Source organism: Acomys minous, assembly GCF_964271855.1.
Source record: "Acomys minous genome assembly, chromosome: 9".
In the NCBI taxonomy this organism is placed as follows: domain Eukaryota; kingdom Metazoa; phylum Chordata; class Mammalia; order Rodentia; family Muridae; genus Acomys; species Acomys minous.
The window spans coordinates 79,884,776-79,907,514 of record NC_140490.1 but is presented as its reverse complement, the minus strand read 5'-3'; the positions used below and the strand labels follow the sequence as shown (position 1 = coordinate 79,907,514).

At 44.7% G+C, this 22,739-nt stretch overlaps 1 long non-coding RNA gene across 1 annotated transcript; it reads left to right on the top strand.

Annotated features, from left to right (window-relative positions):
* The first annotated feature begins 14,697 nt into the window (after nucleotides 1-14,697).
* Nucleotides 14,698-22,375, top strand: LOC311605223. Its single transcript, XR_014781842.1, has 5 exons — nucleotides 14,698-14,826; nucleotides 18,254-18,284; nucleotides 18,887-18,941; nucleotides 19,736-19,831; nucleotides 20,889-22,375. It is a non-coding gene; the product is annotated as an uncharacterized lncRNA (long non-coding RNA).
* Nucleotides 22,376-22,739: the final 364 nt, after the last annotated feature.

Sequence of the window (22,739 nt, the reverse complement as noted above, 5' to 3'; positions counted from 1 at the left end):
AGGCAAAAGATATTAGATGAGGAATTTATTAAATGAACATGGAGAGAGAAGGAATGGGGGAAGGGGAGTTGCAAACAATATGGATCTCATGCTTGTCTGAGACACAGGGAATTATAACACCAAGAAAGTAAAACTGAAAAAGGCAGGAAGACCCGTTATACTGTTTGTGTCAATTACAGTCAATGCAGAATCCTGGTGACTTAAAGGAAACTTCCGTGAATTATAAATTACACATGTCATATCACTGACAAATTCTATTTTGATAAATAACCTGTTTTAGAAACTGGGTCATACTGGGAAAATGTTGTGTTCTATAATGATATGCAATACGAAGTTCAGGAAAGTTCCCAGCACCTACATTTAGAGATCTTGATGCTGAAGGAGCTTCAATTTAATGGTTGTCATTTTATTATGGACTGTTAAAGATAATTGAGATGTGCAGATTGTCAGTTGCCTCATGAATGGTTCTTTTCTTTGTTTTTTTGTGTTGTTTTTTTTTTGAGACAGGGTTTCTCTGTGTAGCCTGGACTGTCTTGAACTTGTTTTGTAGACGAGGCTGGCCTTGAACTCACAGAGATGCACCTGCCTCTGCCTCCCGAGTGCTGGGATTAAAGGTGTGTGTCACCACACCCTGCTTTTGAATGGTTGTATTCTTAAATATCCTTGACTGTGCCTATGGTCATGACTGATTGCCACATGGGCTATATTTGGCCTCATATGTTTGTTTCAAAATTAAACAAGATGAGAAGCAGAGTAACTAGAAAAGAAAGAGGTTAGGGAAATGGCATATTTGAGATATAATGTTGGATTAAATCTATATCTAAGGTTCAACATCTAAGGTTATGTAATTTAAAATAGTTCATGAAAGTTTGTCTGATGTGTATGTAATATTGGTACAATAGTGTCTAGTGTATTATTATTGTGTTTCAAAGATTGAAACAATATTTTTAATTTTTAAAAATTAAGCTATTACCACATTGTTTTCCCATTACCCTTTCTTCCCTACAACTTCTACTTTGCCCACCTCCAAGGACCTCATTATTGTTAGATGTTTTCCCTTCGGCATCTGTATCTTGGCATTTTCTGCACCAAATATGAAGTGCGTGTGCAGTTTAATCAAAGACAACAGCTGTGAGAACTAGGCTACACAATGGCTGTGGCCTATAATGTGTATAATTTCATTCCTAACCCTATTTAAGAAAATGAGGGACAGTACACATTTACAGCCCAGTTGCAGAGGTCACACGTGGCTCTGCAGAGTCTCTAGGAAGAGAAGGACAAGGACATCTTCAGCATGCGAGATAAACTGTGTATGCCTAAGATGACATTTTGTTCCTTCCTCAAGCAGCAGCGGTGTCCCTGCTTCTGAGCGGGACAGTGACTTTGCTCATTGCAAGAAGAGCTTAGTGTTAGAGCTGAAAGAAAGCTCCACCTGAATGTGAGGCAGGTGTCTGAAGAGCAGTTCCAGCTTCGAGATCAGCAATGTGAAGAGCAGTAAAGAGAGAAGGCAGAAGGTTGCAAGGTGACTGAGTAGTGTCCTTACTTGAGCAGATTAATACATCTCCTTGGTACAGGGTATGCAGTTATTGATGTAGCAAATGCCTTTTCCTCAGTACCTGTCCATGAGCACCACCAGAAACAATGTGCTTTTAGTTGGCACTGCCAGAAGTATGCATTTACAGTTTTACCTCAAGGATATATTAATTCTCCAACCCTGTGTCAATTCTTAGAAGGGATCTTGATCATCTGTGTCTTCCATGAAATGTCATATTAGTGCACTGTATTGATGACATTATGCCAAATGGGCCAAATGAGCAGGAGGTAATAACCATTTTAGACTTATTGGCAACACATGGGCATCAGAGAATGGGAAATAAATTCAATCATAATTCAAGGGCCTTCTAACTCGGTGAAATTCTTAGGAATTCAGTGGTGTTGGCTTCAGAGACATTACTTTCAGGAGGAAGGAAAACTCAGTGCACTTGGCCCATCCAACCACCAAGAAAGAAGTACACTGTTCAGTGGGTCTATTTGGATTCTGGAGATAGCACATTCCTCGTTGGGTATGTTAACTCTGGCCAATATGTCAGATGACTCAGAAAGCTCCTATTTTGGGGCAAGTGATGTCTTGCAATAGGAGAAGGCTGCTGTTCAAGCTGCTGTACCAGTTGGATCGTATGATTCAGCAGATGCGATGGCACTAGAGGTGTTAGTGCCAGACAGGGATGCTGTTTGGAGGTTTGGCAGGCCCTCGTGGGGAACCACAGAAGGCACTATTGGGATTTTTGAGCAAGGCTCTACTGCCATCGGTGTCCAACTATTTTCCCTTTTTAAAAACAGCTCTAGGCCTGCAACTCTACCTCAGAGGAAACTCAACTTTTGACAGTGGCACAGCAAGTTACCATGTGGCCTGAGCTGCCCATCATGAGTTGGGTGCTTTCTCACCCACCCAGTCCTAAAGTAGGACACACACAGCAGCAACTTATTATCAAATGAAAGTGCTATAGATATGTCCTGGATGGTTGTCCTTGCTGAACTCCCTGGTTGAATCCTCTCATTCCTCCTCTCCTGGCTGGCAGGAATTCTTGCCTTATTCTCTACCTTGCTCAGCAACTGGCTGGAAACTGCTTTATTGGCATGTCAGGGAGCAATTGGGAAGCAGTTTATAGAACACTGAGACGAGATTCTCAAAGCTTGCAGCCAGATATGAGTGTTACAGAAACCCACATTTGAATTGCACAGTAACCTTATGCCTACAGAATACAGAACGCTGCATCCCAACAAAGTCAACTAAAAACATCTCTGTAATTGTGAACACGCTCACACTCAACCAGAGGTCAACACTCTTATCTATTTTCCCATTGAGGGAAATTACATACAAGTTGTGTAAGACTGAGAGCTCTAGAGAGATCTCTAGTCTGTTCCTGGAGTCACCACTAAGAGAAGGAGTCCTTTGTCGATGCAAACACAAAGGAACTTATTGAGCAGATGCAACAGGGTCTGTCCAGCTCTTTCAAGCTGCACACCCCAAGAAGCAGAGGCATGGGCCTTTTATAGGTTTTAGACAGAGAAATGAGTTTTACAGTATGTGATTGGTTGGCTTTGGGCAGAAAAGCTGCAAGCAGGGAGTTACAAGCCTTGGCATTTCGTGGTTGGATAATGAGTGGAGGGACAAGTTGACCTATGGAAAAGATCAGTTGAAGCAGTCACAGAGGGCATTTAAGAACTTTTATAGTTGGGAAGGGGTAGTGGAAATTTTAAAGACAGCTGGTTGTCCTTGAGTCCAGCTCGACCCTGAGCATAGACTGAGACTTTGAGTCAAGTTGGACTCTTCAAGGTTTCTCCTGTCCATGACACACACACACACACACACACACACACACACACATCACACACACACTGATCTCATATCTGTCTGTCCTTGGTTCAAGCTGAACCCTCTAGAAATTTACATGCTTTGGCCTTATTGGGGGTCCTTAAGAGAGGACTGGGTAGGCCAACTTCTTCTAGACTTTGGCCTTAAGGAGTGGGGACTGGTTCCTATAGTTGAGAAATTTGTCTGGTGTTGAACTCTCACATAAAGCATGCTTTCTCTGTGCATAAAAATTGGAAGTAGACACTAAATGAATGAAGTGTGAACTGGTAAACACTTTCTGTGTCTGTGATTCCCCAGATCTCCCTCCAGGAGACACTCATTTGCACATCTAGCCTCCAGCCCATGCTTCAGAAGCCACAGAAGCAACTGTGCTTCAAGCACACACACCTGCTCTCAGGCTGCTGAGGTGCCAGGGCCTTTAAACTTAGCTTTGCTCAGTCATCACAGACATGATGGGCATGTGACACTCGGGTAACAAGTTGTCTAGACAGTAACATGTTATGGCGAAGTTCAACATTCTCCAAAGCCTGCCGTGAAGTGGATGACAGGGACACATTTCTTGCTTGGAGACAGGGCATAGAGCGATTTATTTCCAGTGTCACAAAAAAAAAAAAAACCCACATAGCAGAAACAATCTATTTTGCATTCACAAATCTGCATCTCATGAGAAACAAGAAGGCAGGAACTTCAGTTTTCTGTGGATTCTCAGAGGGAGTAGGGACCACCAGACTCACCACTGTCAATACCCAGTGGCAGCCTTCTCTTGTGTAGAACAGAATTCTTGCCTGGCTCAGTATTTTTTAGTTTTATAGATGCAGACTAGAAGACAATAAATATGCATTTCAAGTGTGTACGGGAGAAGGTACATTATGACTTTTGGTTCTTTTGTTTTCCAGAATGCTGAGGAAGGTTACCAACCAAGAAGGGCCATGTCCACTCCTGGGTAAGCATCAGAGAAATCGTTGATTGAGTTTTTAAAATGCAACAAGCCTGGCCTGGTGGTGCACGCCTTTAATCCCAGGACTCCGGAGGCAGAGGCAGGTGGATTGCTTTGAGTTTGAAGCCAGCCTGGTCTACAAAGTGAACCCAGAAAAGCCAGGGGGTACACAAAGAGACCCTGTCTCAAAACAAACAAACAAAAAAGTAACCTGTTTTGTCATTTTCCTTAAGGTAAAATACTAAAAATTTAAAAAGTAAACATTATACACAATGTTTTCTCATACATGTACACAATATTTACATTACTTAGTGAGTCTTTCCCCTAGTCCAAATATACTATTGCACACTTTCTAGCTTGAGTGTGGTATTTACGTCATTGTCACCCCTCCTTCTGCCCCCTCCATCTCGAACTACATCCTCATCACTCGCCAATTTCTTAACCTTTTGAAATTAATCTTATGTGTGTGTGAGAGAGATGAAGAGACAGACTGACTGAGACCACCTCATGTCAGTAGCATGTGTCTGTGTTTAGCAATGAACAATTGGGACAGGACAACCAAGTCATTGCTTCATCCCTGAAGAAGACTTCTGCTCCTCCTGAGCAGCCAGTGACTGTCTTTGGCTCTTCATTTAAGTATGGGGTCTTCTGAGATTTACCCATCCACATTGGCAGTTGAAGTGGTGGTGTCACTTTTAAAATCTCATTTAGGGAATTATATTATTGAGATTTCCTGTGTGCAGCTTTCCTCTAATACACTGAAGGCAGGATCTCCTAGAAACAGCCTTGATTCCCTGCCTCTTACAAGCTTTCTTCCTATTCTTCCTACTCTTCCTAACCTTAGCTATAGAAGCTGCAGTGCAGATGTACTAATTGGAGTTGAGGACGCTACAAACATGTATTCTCTGACTGACTGTGGATTGCTGCAAACCATAAAAACTCTACACACAACGATATCTGTCAGTCTTAAAATACAAGAAGTTCCTGCCGGGTGGTGGTGGTGGCGCACGCCTTTAATCACAGCACTCAGGAGGCAGAGGCAGGTGGATTGCTGTGAGTTCGAAGACAAAGCAAGTTCAGTACAGCCAAGGCTACACAGAGAAACCTTGTTTCGAAAAACCAAAACAACAGCAACAAAAACAAAACAAAAACAAAACAAACAAACAAACAAAAAATAAAAACAAGAAAAAAACCAAGACATACCCAAGATATACACAGGGAGAGAACAGACAGAAACTGGAACTACATTTATTTTAATGTCAATCATGTGGCTCTGTTTTAGTTATGGCCTCTATTGCTATGAGAAAACACTATGGCCGAAGTCAACTTGGAGGAGAAAGTGTTTCTTTCATTTTCCCCTAAAGTCTAAGCTGAGAAAGTCAGAGCAAGGACTCAAAAACCTGGGGACCAGGAGGCAGGAGCTGATGCAGAGGCCATGTGGGGAGGCTGATTACTGGCTTGGTCTGCGGTGCTTTGCTCAGTCTTCTTTCTTATAGCATCAAGCACATTCTCATCATCTCAAGCCCCAGGTGGCAGCACTCACACTGGCTGTGTCCTCCCACACCAATGACTATATGGAACAGAGGAATCCCTGAGTGAGGGAAGTCCTGAGTGAATGTTAATTTTTAAAAAATATTTCATTTAATTTATGTGTGCTAGTGTCAGATCTTGGAGGTACAGACAGTTGTGAGCTGCCATGTGGGTGTTGAGAATTGAACCTGGGTCCTTTGGAAGAGCAAGGGGTGCTCTTAACCACTGAACCATCTCTCCAGCCTCGTGAATGTTCATTTTGACAAAGCTATGACCATGCTAGGTATTCCAAGATCTTGGACACATGGGATATTTAGCAAAGCTGTCTCCTTATATGGACCAGACTCAAGAGAAATGACATGGCTTTCCTTGGGAGTCTGAGTGTTTATAAAAGATAGCTTCCTCCTACAGGGTGTATACAGCTTGAAAACAACCACCCACAGAGACCTCCCAGGGTGGGTTGCTAACCCTGCTCCTGATGCCTAATACACATGCTGAAGTTCTGAGTTGTGGAGGGTTAGAATATTCCCTAGCTTTACTGTACGCATGTCTCTGTGTCAGTCTTTCCTTCATTTCCTCATAGCCCCAACCAAGGGTTTTAGGACCCAAACCATGCAAACCACAGATAATCACCATTAAGAAATTGAACCACAGATTTGCCTTCGGATCAGTTTTATGAAGGCATTTTGTCAGTTGAGAATCCTTTTTTCCCAAATGACGTAACTTGAGTCAAAATGACATCACATTAACCAACACAGGCTCCCTTTGAATGCCTACAAACTCAGCTCTCATCTTTTTATTATCTTGTACCCTGACATCTTTGTAGTTATTTCTGTGACTTTTCTACCAAAGCTTCTCATACTCAATCATTTCTGCTGAATAAACCTACATTGCTTCTGAAGTTTTGCTCCTAAATCCTGCATTGAATCTGTGCTAGAAGAAAAGGAGAGGCAAGAGTTTCTAAGTTTCATCAGTGATTGAGAAATGAGGAAAAGAGATGCCCTGTCCTGTAAAAAAGGAAGCCGTTTTGACAGTACAGGATCTTCAAAAATACTTTGTAGAGGAAGAATTTAAAAGCATCAGTCAACCAAGCAATAGAAACAGTGACAAGACAGTGTGTGGTCTTCTGACTTGTAAATGAGGCTTTGTAAGAGCTTCTGTGTTCCTACTGTCCCATAGTTTTTCTCTTGTCATTGTTTGGTGGAAAATAGTGGAAGAAAAGCCTACGGACACCCACTCTCCTCTGCCAGTGAAGCCAGTCTGTAAAACTGACAAAGAGAAATTATCTGTTTCTATAAATATGTCAGGCATCAACTTGCAGAAAATACTGATCAGAGCTATTGTGACATGTGTGGTTAAATTATTGAAAAGATACTAACCAACAACAAATCAGTGTATTTAGTCCTTTCGTGATAACTGTGACATATGGAGTACACGTGACTAAAATGACTAGTGTTAAAAGTCCCTGGCAGGTCTCCAGCGCACAGGGCTCTAACGATGTGCAGTAAGACAGCATGTTCACATGTGTAAAGTCCATATTTGAGCACCTGCTTCATAGAGTGTCCTCCTTGAGGACTCCAGGAGTCAGCGCAGACCTTCAGCTCATTTCCATGGCTCTCGTGCTCGCCAAAGGCCTCTTCCATCATTTATCACAGTCAGCGTTTGCCTACACTTAGCAGTTCCTCCACCCAGGGCATGAGAACACATACGCCTTCAGAGTGAGTGACCTTCGTAATCCTGCCTTCTGGGCAGCGGGCCAAGTGACTACACTGGTTATCTTGGCATCAGCATGGTGACCCAGGAGCTGCAGTCCCCACCTGTCCCCAGACTGTTCATCCTGAAGCCCAAGGACCCGTCCAAGGACTTCTGCCTTTCCACAAACCTCTGTTTAAGCTTCCCTTCATGGTCTCATCTCAATGGCTGGAGTACCTGGCCTCTCAGATTCCCCTTCAATGTTTGACTTGCCCACCAGGGCCCACGCTTCACACAGACTGCCGCAAGACCTCATCCCCGATCCTCTGACTCTAACATCACAACGTAACTTTCCTAGATCTTCCTGCAGTTGTACAAGCCCTGGCTCCAGGAAACCCCTTCTTCCCAAAAGGATTCCAAGCACCTACTAATTGCATAAAGCAAGCAAGCCTGGAGGTACAACCTTGTTGACACTTTTACCTTTTACATCAACATCGCCTTTACCTCTTGTACCCTCCCATTAAATGGTGACCCGAGGATTCATTTGTCAGTCAGTGGTAAGTGCATTACCCTCAGTTTCCTACATAAATTCTGAGATGTGGGTATTAACCATGTGAGACAAAGTGAAAACTTAGATTTCTCGATCAAGTGGTTGGTCTCCAACCAAAAGCTACAACCCTGGAAACCAGAACCTCTTTCTAGGCTTCATACTACTCCATGGGTTAACAAAAGTAAGAAGAAAGAGAGATGGGGGGGAGGGAGGGAAGAAGAAAGGAAGAGAGCAAGAACATGAGGACATCTGAAAATCCCCCAGAAAGAAAACCAGCTTTTTTGTGCTCTCAAAGTTACCAAGTCCATGTGTGCAATAATACAAACCATATTCATTCCAAAGAAATGGCCAGATCGGGATGAGGACACGTGGCACTGTAATTTGCCCATGCCTATTCCCTCCCCTCCAACTCTGTAGTGTTCCTTAAAATCCGCAGTCCACAGCAGCAGTGGGAACTGGTCTAGCAGCCACCAGAGGGAGCCCACTGGGTTTGGTTCCTGTCATCTGCCATCTGATGAAGGCCTGGAGGGCCCACTTGCATTTCATCCAGTTCTGAGCTTGCGCAGGGAAAAGCCCTTGGAATCAGTGAGAGATTATTGATAAATCTCACAGCTGCATGAGGTGGAGAATGACAGAACGACAACAAAACTGAAGAAAAGGTATGACATTAAAAATGATGGATGAGCTGGGTGTGGTGGCGCATGCCTGTCATCCCACTACTCGGGGAGGTAGAGCAGGTGGATCTCTGTGAGTTGGAAGCCAACCTCATCTACAAAGTGACTCCGGGACAGCCAAGGCTACATAGAGAAACACTGTCTGGAAAAAAAAAAAACCAAAACCAAAACAACAACAACGAAGATTGCCATTTACCTATATCATCACTGATTAAGTATAAAGGAACTAAATACTCCAATCAAAGGCCGAAACAGACAAAAAGAGCAAAACAATTATTCAACTAAGATGTCATCTACGGGAGACAGAGCTTGGATCTGAGCAGACAAGCAGGTTGAAAGTGAAATTGTCAGGGAGGGGATGACCAGTAATCAAGAGAGCTGCGGTAGCTACACTAGGCAGACAAAACAGAGCTCCAGAAAAAAAAATGTTAAAGGTGAAAATCACTTTAATGATAAACTGTTCACTTCATCAAGTAGAGGTAACAGTTGTTAGTGGGTGCACCTACAAGACATCCCCAATACATCTCTCAAGTTAACTTTTTTTACTCTTCTCTCTATTAAATCCCAACCAGTTTCCCCTCCCACTTCTCCTCACAGTGCCCCTCTCCCATCCCAGGTCCACCCCTCCTCTGTTTGCCTTCAGGAAAGGACAGGCCTCCCAGGGATAGCAACCAAACATAGCAGGTCACGTTGCAATGAGACTAGGCATATGCCCTCATATTAAGACGGGACAAGGTGACCCAGCAGGAGGAAAACTGCCCAGAGGCTGGCAAAGAGTCACAGGGAGCTCCCACTCCCACCATTAGGAGTCTACTAATTCCCTTAATACTTATTTTTCATTTTAATCCTCAGAATGAGAGTTTGTTCAAGTTGGCTTCCTCAGGACTAGTTATATGCATATTTAAACATACTTTGGGTGTTTCTTTTTGAAAAAAAAAAAACAGAAAAAAACATTTCTTATTTCAGGCAAAGGGTGGCATACATTTTACACCTTGTGTATTACTCCACTGCCATACACGTGTGTCATGTACATTGACAGCTGTGTGTGCATGTGTGATACTTTACCTGACCGGTCTCTCATGTGGGGCAATAGCTTGTTCTCAACATTTTCCTGTTGCCAGTAATGATGCAAGAAGTGCACGTGCGTCTAAGTTGTTCTTTGAGGTAGACATCTGGGAACGTTAGCTCTTTGTCGAAGGCTAAATGCAGCTGTAATTTTGTCACCTGTTGGGAACTCTTCTTCCATGGGTTTTGTGCCGCTTTGCTTTTCATAGCTACCGTTTATGAGAAGGCCAGCTCCATGCAGCCTCCCAGAGAGTTTTGTCTAGCTTTTGAATTTGTCACCTTGGTCAGTGAGAGATTCAGTTTCTGTGAAATTTCCCTTTGTGTTCTGTTATTTATTGACATTGAGAAGCTGTGGGGTGGTCCCAGCTTTACACATGCTGGGCAAGTGCTCTGCTGAGGAGCCACACCCCAGCCTGTGTCTCTATCATGTGAGAAGCTCAGCATCTCTCCCTCTGCTCCCATTTCCTTCTCCTCCACCCCCTCCCTGCTCTCTCTGCCTTTATCCACTCTTTCACTTGTCCTAGATCTCCCTCTGTAGATGAGGAGCCGCAAATCTATAGTGAGCCTTTCCTTTCTGCCTATGGCATGCTAGGATTGCAGATGTCCTCCACCATGCCCTGGTTTTTCTTCTTTTTCTAACAGGCTTTTAAATCTTTTCTAACCCTCTGGCCTTGAGTTCTTTGTAAAGTAAATAGTGCTCTATTTCTGAAGTGCATTGTAAATATTTTCTCGGGGCTTTTATCTGCAAGAAGTCTGCTTTACTCTCCCTGAGGCTGAATTTGTTGATCTCTATTACCATTTGGGTCCTGAAGCATAGAAAACTCTGCTCCCCACGCGGCCAACACCCATACTGGTGTGGCATGTGTGTGTTTCTTTTTGCAATTCCCAGGAATTTTGTGTATTTCTGTGTATGCAGTAAGGCATGAACCCATTTATATGTTCCATAGCAGCTATCTAATTTTCTTAGTTAATTTTCTATTGCTGTAGCTAAGCACTATGACCAAGGCAACTTATAAAAGAAAGCATGTAATTGGGGGTCTGCTTACAGAGAGTAAGTCCATGACCATCAGAGCAGGGGACATGGCAACAGGAGGGCGGGCATGGTGCTGGAGCCGCTGCTGACAGCTCACATGTTGAAAAAACAACCATGAAACACAGAGAGTTAACTGGGAATGCTGTGGGCTTTTGAAACTTGAAAGCCCACACCTCCTCCAACATGGCCACACCTCCTAACCCTTCCCAAACTATTCTGCATCCAAATATATGAGCCTATGAGGGCCATCCTCATCCAAACTACCATAACAATTGTTTCAGTCTAATTTTTAAGTCTAGCTTGAAGGATTTAGGATGTTACATGTGCCATATACTGTTTCCATGTGTACTGGTTCAATGACAATACAGTAAGTTTGTATGTATTTTTTGTAATTTGAGAAGCATTCAGGATTTTCCTTCCTTCCTTCCTTCCTTCCTTTCGTGTGTGTGTGTGTGTGTGTGTGTGTGTGTGTGTGTGTGTGTGTGCGCGCGCGCGTGTTCTTTCTTTTACCTTGATTACACACACACAAGAAAGGAAGGAGGAAAGGCGGTGCTGGGTACCCTTTGGTGGTTGGAACCAACAAACACTAGGAAGGTGTCTGAACAGCCTTAGACTTAAGGTGTCATAAGTTTTGATATATCAAAGGCACCCGAATTCATCCCCATCCAGTCTTCAGGTGTCTACAACCAAGGCTCTCACTGTTGAGATCTGGCTCCCCCTTGTGGCAGAGAAATCGCCAACAAATAGATGCCCCAGGACCTCCCCCATGGAGTCACAGGAACTTTTAATGCCTAGGACTATCTTGGAATCCAGGACAACAAAGGAAAAATGAGACAAATAACACTTGGAAATATTTTAAGGCTTACAGGGGTTATACGGAGTGAATACAGAGAGTTAGGTCTTTGTCAGGAGATTCTAAAAGAGCTAAAGAAGTTCAGAAACTTGTTAGAATGGAGTAAGGTGTGGAGGCATGCACCTCTGGTCCCTTCACATGGGAGGATGAGGTAGGAGACTGAATTGGAGGCTATCCAGCAAGATTTTTCTCCATGTTAAAAAATTATTCAGAGACAAATGGGCTACAGCTTGCTTCTAAATACTAGCACTCTTTGGAGAAACCAAACATCTGAGGGGATGAAAACATCAAGAGCGTAGGCAGTGGTGATGACACAATGACGACAGGGACCTGACCCTGAAGACTCCAGGACTGAAGAAGATAAAGGAAGTGATCTCTCTGATACCCATTTGCTGGATCAAAACCAAGAGGACTTAGGGTAGGAGACAGTTGGATACTGAACACGTTTGAAAACTAATATATTAAAAATGGAACTCATGATCCATTGTTATTTTCACAACTTAGGCCAGCTAGCATGGATCTTGAATATGTTATAGAGTGTGTAAGGTCACAGAAGGGAGTTTGAACCTGGTGTGGAATGAAAGTACCAACCTGATTCCACATATGGTCTCAACACACACAGCTAAATGCCCAGTGTCCCCCTTAAACTCAAGGCAGGGCTTGTCCACATGTATAAAATCTAGTGTGGCATATAGAAACTAGTTATAAAACACTCCCCTCATGGGAGAGGGAAGAACTGGTGTCTTTTCAGCTGGTGACTGACTCCAAAAATGAGCTCTGATTTATAGGGTCCCCAAACTACACAGTGATGGCATATATCCAAAGCAAGCAGGCAAAAGAACTTACCACAGAAAAAACCGAAGAAAGAAAATGGAGCACCAAGATGAATAATGACAGTAATGAGACACAATACAAAGCACAAGAGAAATATGCACACATCCAAAGCAATACCTATAATCGAAGAAAGTGGAAACGCCATGTTGTTTTGGGTTTTTTTGCGTTTACTTTTACGCTGTCTTTTAGACAACTTGCCGTCTTTGTTTTTGTTGGGTAGCTTCCGGAGTTAGATTGAGGGAGTCTGATGATAGATTCACTTGTTTTCTTACGATTTCCCTAGGCTGGAAGATCTGATACTTCACTGTTGTGGATGGCAGGAGGCTAGCCCTGTCGTTTTGGACTTTCAAAGCCAGTGATCCTCAGCTCCCCACCTTTGACCATGTCCCCTGGAGGGGGAGATCTGGTGGCACTCAGAGGAAGGACAGCAGGTTACCGAGAAGAGACTTGATACCCTATACAGGGCATATACAGGGGGAGGTAATCCTCCTCAGGAACAGTCATAGGGGAGGGGAATAAGGGGAAAATGGGAGGGAGGGAAGAATGGGAGGATACAAATGATGGGATAACCATTGAGATGTAACAAAAATAAATTAATAAAAAAAATATTAAATATTACAAAAAATAATCGAAGAAAGAATGAGGGGAGGGGAGGCAAATGTTTCATGCACAAGAACTTCAAGTAATGTGTGTGTTAGGTTATTCCTCCAGGACATAAGGAATTAGTCATGCTAGCCTCTGTACCTCCAACAGGAGAGCTATAGGCCACTTCCAGGAACAAAGTATGAACAAAGGGAAATGGTAACTTCAGGTAGAGAAATGCAGCAGGCACCAGCCTAAAAAGTACTTGGCACTGGGGTCACAAATTGATAGCCTATCAGTCTTGATATGCTGGAATATGCTGTGTGTTCCCCATCCCCATCCACACCAAACACATATTCTCAGTCTAAATGTAAAGAGAACATCACAGACACTCATGTTTAGGGCCCTTTTTTTTCTTAATTTCTTTCTTTATTTGTTTCTTTTTTTTCTTTCGAAGTTATAAAGCTCTTGCTTAGGACTCAGAGGACTCTGGGCTTGGTGTTCACCAGCATGGTACTATGGATTAGATACTGAACATTTGTGGAGAAATACAGGATCCAAATAACAGCTGGAATTTACTTAATATAAGTAAATTCCTTGATTTTTTTTTGGGGGGGGGATACGATTTGCGTAGCTCCAACTGGCTTTGGCTTTGCAGTGGAGGCCATGGATGACCTTGAATTCTGGATCCTCCCACCTCCATCTCCCATGTTAGTCTCGTGGCCTTTACAACTATGATAAAGTTATATAAGATGTTAAGAATGGGGCTGGGGAGATGTCTCAGTGGTTAAGAGCACTGGCTGCTCTTGCAGAGGACTTGATCCTTGTCCTAGGCCCCCTGGTGCCTTATAACTGTCTTCAACTCCAGTTCCAGGGGATCTGATGCCCTCTTCTGGCTCTCAGGCACACATGTGTTGCACTCACATGCAGGCAAAAGACCCATGCTAAGGATTCATGAGCCAGGGTCAATGAGATTTATTGTTCTATTGGTTCAGCTTTGGTGGTTATTCCAAAATAAAAAATATAAACGCGGCAGTGAGACAGTAGGTCCATGAGAAGGCACTCCTCGAAGACCACTACTCACTGTGATGTGTCTCAGGGTGACAGAAATTACAGAACATGGAGACCCGTGGTCTTAGAAAACCAAGCGCCTCGAAGTCTATGTGGGTTCCCACCTCAACTGTCCTAACTCTTTTCGATTCTTCTTGACTCTGTGTGCTAAGATACAGTGTGAAATTTATGGCAGTTTACGCAGTCCAAACTTAGGACAGTGGCCGGTTCCACGGAAAATGTGAATCAGAACAAGCCATTTTGGAAGAAGCCCTTTGAAACTTTGCCTCATGACTCCTCCCTTAACGACAGTTTGCAAAGCTAGGCCCCAGAAGATTCCTGGATGGATCTTCCCTGAGCTTTGGCTATCAGACATCTCAGTACAGAGGGCAACCACAGGGAAGTGTAGTGGCTGTGACCTGAGTGTACACACTGACTGTGTACCTGTTGTGATGTCATTGAATCTCTGCCTGGAGACAGAAACTCTTCAGTTGAGAGAGGCATAGCCTTGAGAAATGGCGCTAGTTTGGGAGCTGTGTATCCCACTGCCTGCCAGTCTCAGCTTTATAATTCTCGGGTTGTTAGTTAGTGGAATTTTGGAGGTGTTTTCTTGGTGTCGGAGCCAGAAGCAGGTGGCACCCAAGAGAAAGGTAGGTAATAGCCACTCTATCCTGGACCTCACTTCTCTACATTCTGAACCCCTGTAGGTTTGTATAAATGCTTAGCCTCTGGGCCATAGGAGGAAATGACTGGAGGGAAAGGGAGAGTTGAGACAGCATGTCTCTCTCTAATTCACTTAGAAGCTTTAGGCTGAGTGTGGTAGTGCACGCCTTTCATCCCAGCACTTGGGAGACAGAGGCGGGAGGATCTCTCCGAGATCAAAGTCAGCCTGATCAACATGTAGAGATCCAGGACAGCAAGGACTACTGTCTAAAAAAGAAGAAAAGAAGAGATGGAAAGGAGGAGGAGGAAGAGGAGGAGGAGGAGGAGGAGGGAATGGTAGTAGTGGTGGCTGTAGCACCAGCAGCAGCTTTAGGATTATATTAAGAAGACACTGAGGAAGAATGTACTAGATGTTGAGAGGTGTAGCATCCTTTCTAATCCTATCTTATTTTGGTTCCTACTGCAAATCCCTCCTAATACCTTCCAACACCCCAGTGCAAGGTAGGAGAGAAAGATCAGTGGGTAGATGGGGTGTAGTTCCCTGTAGCTACCTCCTGCTGGTTAGGGTTATTAGGTTCTGTGGGGCAAGTCCAACCTTTGTTTCAGGATATCTCCAACTTCTTTACAAACTGCATCAACAGTAACCAGGAGGAGCATAGTGGAGGAGGGTGAGTGCAGGGTGGAGGAGGGGGAGGGCAGGCTAGAGGAGGGGGAGGGCAGGGTGGAGGAGGGGGAGGGCAGGATGGAAGAGGGGGAGGGCAGGGTGGAGGAGAGGGAGTGCAGGGGGAGGAGGGGGAGTGCAGTGTGGAGGAGAGGGACTGCAGGGTGGAGGAGGGGGAGGGCAGGGTGGAGGAGGGGAGTGCAGTGTGGAGGAGGGGGACTGCAGGGTGGAGGAGGGGGAGTGGTGTATGGAGGAGGGGGAATGCAGAGTGGAAGGAGGAATGCAAGGTGGAGAGGGGGAGCACTAGCTTTCTTCCTTCTCAGAGCCTCCACCTCTCTAGAGTCCTCAGGATTAAACTATCTGTAGCTGGCAAGAGCAACTCTAAGAGCCCACAAGAGGCAAATAGTTTGCTGCTGTGGACATTCTGAATCAGACCCATATCCCAACCCTGTGATTAAAACAAAAACAAGTTTATATAACATAACTGAGCTTGTTGTTGTTGTTGTTGTTGTGTTGTTTTGTTTTTTCCAGACAGGGTTTCTCTGTGTAGCCTTGGCTGTCCTGAATTCGCTTTGTAGACCAGCCTGGCCTCTAACTCACAGCGAATCTGCCTTCCTCTGCCTCCTGAGTGCTGGGATTAAAGGGGTTCGCCACAACTCCTGGCACCATTTAGGCTCTTTAAATGCACTCCAGGACACTGATGCATTGGTTCAAAGAAAAGGCATAAATATTTCTTTTATTTTTATATTTACTTACTTACTTACTTATTTGGGTTTTTGAGATAGAGACCTCTGTGTAATCTTGGCTGTGCTGAACTCATTTTGTATAACAGCCTGGACTTGAATTCACAGCAATCCACCTGACTCTGTTCTCAAGTGCTGGGATTAAAGGCGTGTGCCACCATGCCCTGCTTTATTTGTTTTACTTTTAATGGTGACAAATACCACTAACACCCTTAAACTGACCCAGGGCATCATTGTGAAATTCCAGGAGTTTCCTATGTGCTAAGAAGGACTTACAGAATAGAATTGAAACTCTATCTTCAAGCGTCACTCGGCTTCTCACCTTCCCAGCTCCATCTTCCACAGCTCAGCAAAACTGCACCTGAAAAGTGTAGCAGGGCCCAGACCTTAGCACAGCTGACTCCATGATGGAACAGGGCCCAGACCTTAGCACAACTGACTCCATGATGGAACAGGGCCCAGACCTTAGCACAGCTGACTCCATGATGGAACAGGGCCCAGACCTTAGCACAGCTGACTCCATGATGGAACAGGGCCCAGACCTTAGCACAGCTGACTCCATGATGGAACAGGGCCCAGACCTTAGCACAGCTGACTCCATGATGGAACAGGGCCCAGACCTTAGCACAGCTGACTCCATGATGGAAGTGCCATTCAGGCTGTAGAACTCAGCACACAGACAGCACCTCCTGCCGAGACTTGGACAAGGGCCTGATCCACCAACGTCAGGAAAGTTCTGGGGAAACTTCAACATGTACCAACCTCACTTTTTGGCTTCTGTAATTCTGCTTCTGGGTAGCTGTTCCTTGTCAATTGAAGTATTGCCAACCCAGAACATGCTTTTTGTGCTTTAAATCATATCCTGGTTCAAGCTTGAGGCTACAGCTGGGATCCCGAACACCCAGTGTAGTTGCTGGCCAGGTAATAAAAGCTTTCTGTTGGTTTAAACCCATGTCTGTCCAGTCTTCTCCAGTGACTACCCCACAACAAAAATCACAATTTCCGTTCTCAAGGACAGTCTCACTTGCTTACCATGTTCTTTTTCATCCAGAAATCTGATGACTCTTCATCTCTAGCACAAAGGGGAAATCTATCAAGGTCTTCTCTACTCACTGACCTCTCTCTGTCTCTCTTTTTTTAAAGATTTATTTATTTATTTCATGTATGTATACAAGTGCTCTCTATCTGCATGTACACCTGCAGGCCAGAAGAGGGCGTCAGATCACTTTATAGATGGTTGTGAGCCACCATGTGGGTGCTGGGAATTGAACTGGGGACCTCTGGAAGAGGAGCCAGTACTCTTAACCACTGAGGTATCTCTCCAGCCCCCCACTGACATCTCCCCATCACAACATTTACCACATTAAAAAGTGTGTGTGTGTGTGTGTGTGTGTGTGCGTGCGCGCACGCACACATGTCACGGGGCAGGTAGAAATAGAGGACAACCTGCAAGGGTTAGTTCTTTCCATCTGCGTTGAGGGTCCTAGGAATGCAACATAGGCTGGCAAGGCTTGGCAGCAGGCACCTTTACCCAATGACCACTGTTTAGGTGGCTGTTTCCCTTGCTAATGCAAGTCTCTACAGGACATGCCTCATATTTATCTTTACAGTTAGTACTCCACACAATAATATAGAACTTAGTAAAAAAAAAACCCCAATCATTTGTATGTGCGTGCGTGCATGCAGAGATGCCATGGCATGCATGGGGAGGTAAGAGCACATCATGGGGAAATTGCTTCTCTCCTTTTACTATGTGAGCTTCAGAGATGGAACTCAGGTCATCAGACATGGTGTCACAGATATTGTCTTGCTGGTATCTTTGTATATTTAATAAATCATTCACAAGTAAATAAATGAGATGGTACCTAATGATATGGCTCTGGAAGACATCTGAGTTGATACTTGATGTGGGACATATCAATATCCATAGATCAGATGAGATGTGGTGTTAATAAAATCTCCAACTTAGAACGTAAACCTGACTTAATGTTTCTTTCTGTGTTTCACTAGGCTTCGAAGCAACAGACCCAGAAGCTCACAGGTCAGAACAATTCTAATCCCTGTTGCTAGCTCACGGCTCATGGCAGATCTGCTTTAACACTCTGGTCTTTAACAGCAGGTGGAGGAGAGTGGGAATAGAGGGTGTGGCTGGAGAGTACACCATCTCTCTAACACCTTTCCTTCCAGAGTCATGCAAACAGTCCGTATCCCTCCTTAGCTCCTTTTCTCACACTTCTCTGTCCACATATTTTTATGTAAAGCCCAAAGCATGGGTAGGAAATTCGGTGGGTCAGGAGAACGGATGAAGATGACCCCCGAGCGTTTGATGACAGAGGTCTGTTACCTGTATTCTTCTAGCATGGACTTGAGGTAGACATCTTTGAGGGAGAAATGTGTCAGGGTCTCTGTGTCCCCACTGCACCGTACTTCCCAGTCCCGTGCTTCTAATGGGGCTCTTACAGAACATGATGGAGAGAGCACAGCATGGACTTTGAAAAGACTTGATAGCTGTGCTGGGCCACTAATTGGCTCCGTGATGGGCACGACTTCACCTTTGCCCTCATGATTGTTAAATGAAGGGGGTTCTTAGATGACGTCAGCAGGCACTATGCTAAATAGCATCTTCTTTACTCCTATTACCAGCTTCACAGGCAGAAGAAGCCAGACTATGTTTTATCGGAAATGACGAAGTGACGGGGTAAGCAGAGTCTGACTTCAGTCTGTCCTCCTGTCAAAATGCCTGTGCTGGCTTGGTTCATGCCAACCTGATATAAGCCAGTGTTGTGTTGAAGAGGGCACCTCGACTGCCCCTTCCAGATTGCCCAGTGGGCAAGACAGGGTGCGTTTTCTTAATTGATGACTGGTATGGTAAGGTCCGGCTCACTGTGGGTGGTGCCACCCCTGGACTGGTGGGTGTAGGTGGAATAAGAAGGCAGGGTGAGCAAGCCACAAAAGCAAGCCGGAAAGCAGAGTTCCTCCACGGCTTCTGCATCAGCACCTGCCTCGTGGATCCTGGCCTGAGTTCCTACTCTGACTTCCCTCAGCAGTGGAATATGATCTGAGAATTGTAATATAAAACACATCTTTTCCTCACTAGTTGTTTTTGGTCACAGTGTGTAATCACAGTGAGAGAAACCCTAAGGAAGGCACCGTCTTAACTATAAATGTTTTAAGTAAAATATTTGTACTTCATTTACTATAAGAGCAATGACCTCCTTCCTAGATTAACTTTCTATTTCTACTGGGTTAGCTTAATGGTACTTTAATATCACTTCAGTTCCATTGATACTTTTTCCTTTTTTTAAATTAATTTATTCTTGTTACATCTCAATGGTTGTCCCATCCCTTGTATCCTCCCGTTCCTCCCTCCCTCCCATTTTCCCCTTACTCCCCTCCCCTATGACTGTGACTGGGGGGACTTCCTCCCCCTTTATATGCTCATAGGGTATCAAGTCTCTTCTTGGTACCATTGATATTTTTTGCTGTGTCCAGTATTACAGGATATCATATCGACTGGACCCAGGATTATGCACTAAGGACAATGTACAAGCGTCTTAGACGGATCTTACGACAACTGGAAAATGCAAGGTCAGGAAACGGAGTTTCTGGGTGGTTGCTAGATAAAGATTAAAAGTAAAGGAAGGGAGGACGGAATAAAACAGAATGAAAAGGGAGAGATAAAGAGAAAAGTTTGAATAATAGAAAATTTTAGATGTGTTTGTGTTTTATGTGTATGAATGTTTTGCCTGCATGTATGTCTGTGCACCACAGGCATGCCTTCTGCACACACCATCCAGAAGAGTGTATGTATCTCCTGGTACTGGAGTTACAGAACTTTGTGAACCAACGTGTGTGTGTTGGGAATCAAACTTGGGTCCTCTGGAAGAGAAGTCATTGCTCTTAACTGATGAGCCATCTATCCAGCTCCCACAGCAGTTAGGTTTTGTTTGTTTGTTTATTTGTTAAAGTACATTTATATTACCCATATTTTTTCTTTTTTTCTTTTTTTTTTTTGTGTGTGTGTATGTGTGCACATCTGTCCCATATCATGCATGTGGAAGTCAGAGGGCAAGCTGAGGCAGTCAGTTCTCCTTTCCAACATGTGTGCCTTAGTGATCAAACTCAGGTCTTCTGGCTTAATGGCAAGCACAGGTTGTGTGTGTGTGTGTGTGTGTGTGTGTGTGTGTGTGTGTGTGTGTGTGTTTATGCATGCACGGGTGGGCTTGTGTGCCTGTAAAACAAGTGTGTCACTTCTTTGGTGCCATCCACCTTGCTTACTGAGATAGAGTCTCTCACTTGGATTCACTGATTGGCCATGGCTGGCCAGTGAGTGAGCCCACGGATGCACTGGTCTCTGTTTCCCCAGCACCAGGGCACCCTGTCCTTTCATTATCATGTGGATTGTGGGCATGGACCTCAACTTTTCTAATTGTGTGGCATGCACTTCACTGACTGACTCGTCCACCTTGCTTTGATGGAGGAATTCTTCATGTACATAATTGATGTTTCTGAACGCAACTCCTTGTCCCCCTCACGTCTCCCTTAAACCAAGCATATTTTGGACTTGAAATGACTATTCCTTCTTCTTCCTAATGTTCCCTTACTGGCTCCTAAGAAAATGAAAACATTTCTCTTGTTTTTTCAGGGCTACACTTGTGGAGCAACGTTTACATGAGTCCCACATTGTGTCTTCTTCCTCTGTCTCTGACTTTGTGGCTCAGGAGGTTGTCTCACCTGACTGTTGCTGTGAAAAGGGAAAGCGTTCTAGTGAGTACAGCACGTCCCATGGGTCCTCCAACAACAGCTCGAGCCTGTCTAATCTCCCTGTCCTGTATGATGAAACAACTTTGCCATCCCACAGCAGTAGTGGATCTGTTTCCCCACCAAAGGCACCCTCTGTGTCCAGGAACCAAGGTACACCCCAGACTACTTTTAAGATGACAGATCCTGAAAAATCAGGTTTTCTCCAGGATTTGTCAGTTCTTCCTCCCTTACATGGGCCAAATTCTATTTTGAATGAGAGCCTGGGACCCCTAGTAAGGTCTCCACTCCAGCTCTCTCCTTCTGTCAGAAGAGACCTGGAAGGGCATATATCTTGGAAGGTTTCTGCTTTGAAGAAACAACTAGTACCTCTGCCTGTGAAGAAATCCTGGGAAATGCTCAATGACCTGGCAGAGGTACGAGGGGCCTCTAAACAAAAGGGCCCCGAGACTCAGTTGCCTATTCCCAGTCCTCAGAGAGCTGAGGAAAATATATACAGATCTACAGGTGTTTCATCATTTCATTTACTGAAAAAGGAGCCAAAGCACATGTCAGAACAGAGTATAGAACGCGGGGTCATAGGTCTTTCAGAAAAAAGGGTAAAGGCACAAAAGGCACAAGTACCTAACGTGGAACTGACACCCAAGATGCCGTGTTCAACCAAAGACAGCATGAAGGTCACGCCACTGCCATTGCGTCAGGTTATGAACGTAATGGGAATCAGCCCAGAAGAACACTCGGGGGTGAACAAATCTGTGAGAATCCCCCCAAAGCCATCAACTCCAGGACAGCCTCATCAGGACATGGACCCTTCGAAATTCACCCCATGGCACAAAGAATTGGGCTATTCAGAGGTGAGCTCAAGGCAAAGTCACAAAGTGATGAAGACTGCAGTGTTGACCTCCAGGATCTGGCCACAAATGGAGACTACTCTAGAGATGCCACCATCACATCACCAAGATGTGAGAACAACCCCAGGTGCACCAGATAAAGGGGCAGTACCCATAGGAATGAGCCAACAGCATCCAGTTACAGAATCCAAAGTAGGGCCATCTACACAGCCACTTCAGCAAATGGAACATTTGGGAGAAAACACAATCCCACAAGCAAAGATCGTGGATTCAATAAAATTTCCCTGGAACTCACAGGATATAAAAGATGAGAACCCAGTCCTGGATCCAAGACTGCTAAGTATGAAATCTGTGAACATACCCACAGATTTGGTCCGAGAAATGGCAAAACATGGACTGCTGACCTCAACGATGGTATCTACCAATTTGGCCCCAGAACTTCATCAGCAGAACGTACACCCTGAGGAATTAACCCCCATCCCACAATCACCATGTGAGGATTCCATGCCATCAGCCCCAGAGTCTCTGCTTCAAGATGTGAAGTCAGGTTCTATGCCACCAGCCCCAGAGTCTCAGCTCCAAGGTGTGAAGTCAGGGTCTCTGCCATCAGCCCCAGAGTCTCAGCTCCAAGGTGTGACGTCGGGTTCTGTGCCATCTGCCCCAGAATCTCAGCTTCACGGTGTGAAGTCTGGTTCTGTGCAATTAGTCCCAGCGTCTCGGCTTCAAGGTGTGAAGTTGGATTCTGTGCCATCAGCCCCGGAGCCTCAGCTTCAAGTTGTGAAGTCGGGTTCTGTGCAATCGGCCACAGAGCCTCGGCTTCCAGGTGTGATGTCTGGTTCTGTGCCATCAGCCCCAGAATGTCAGCTTCACAGTGTAATGTCAGG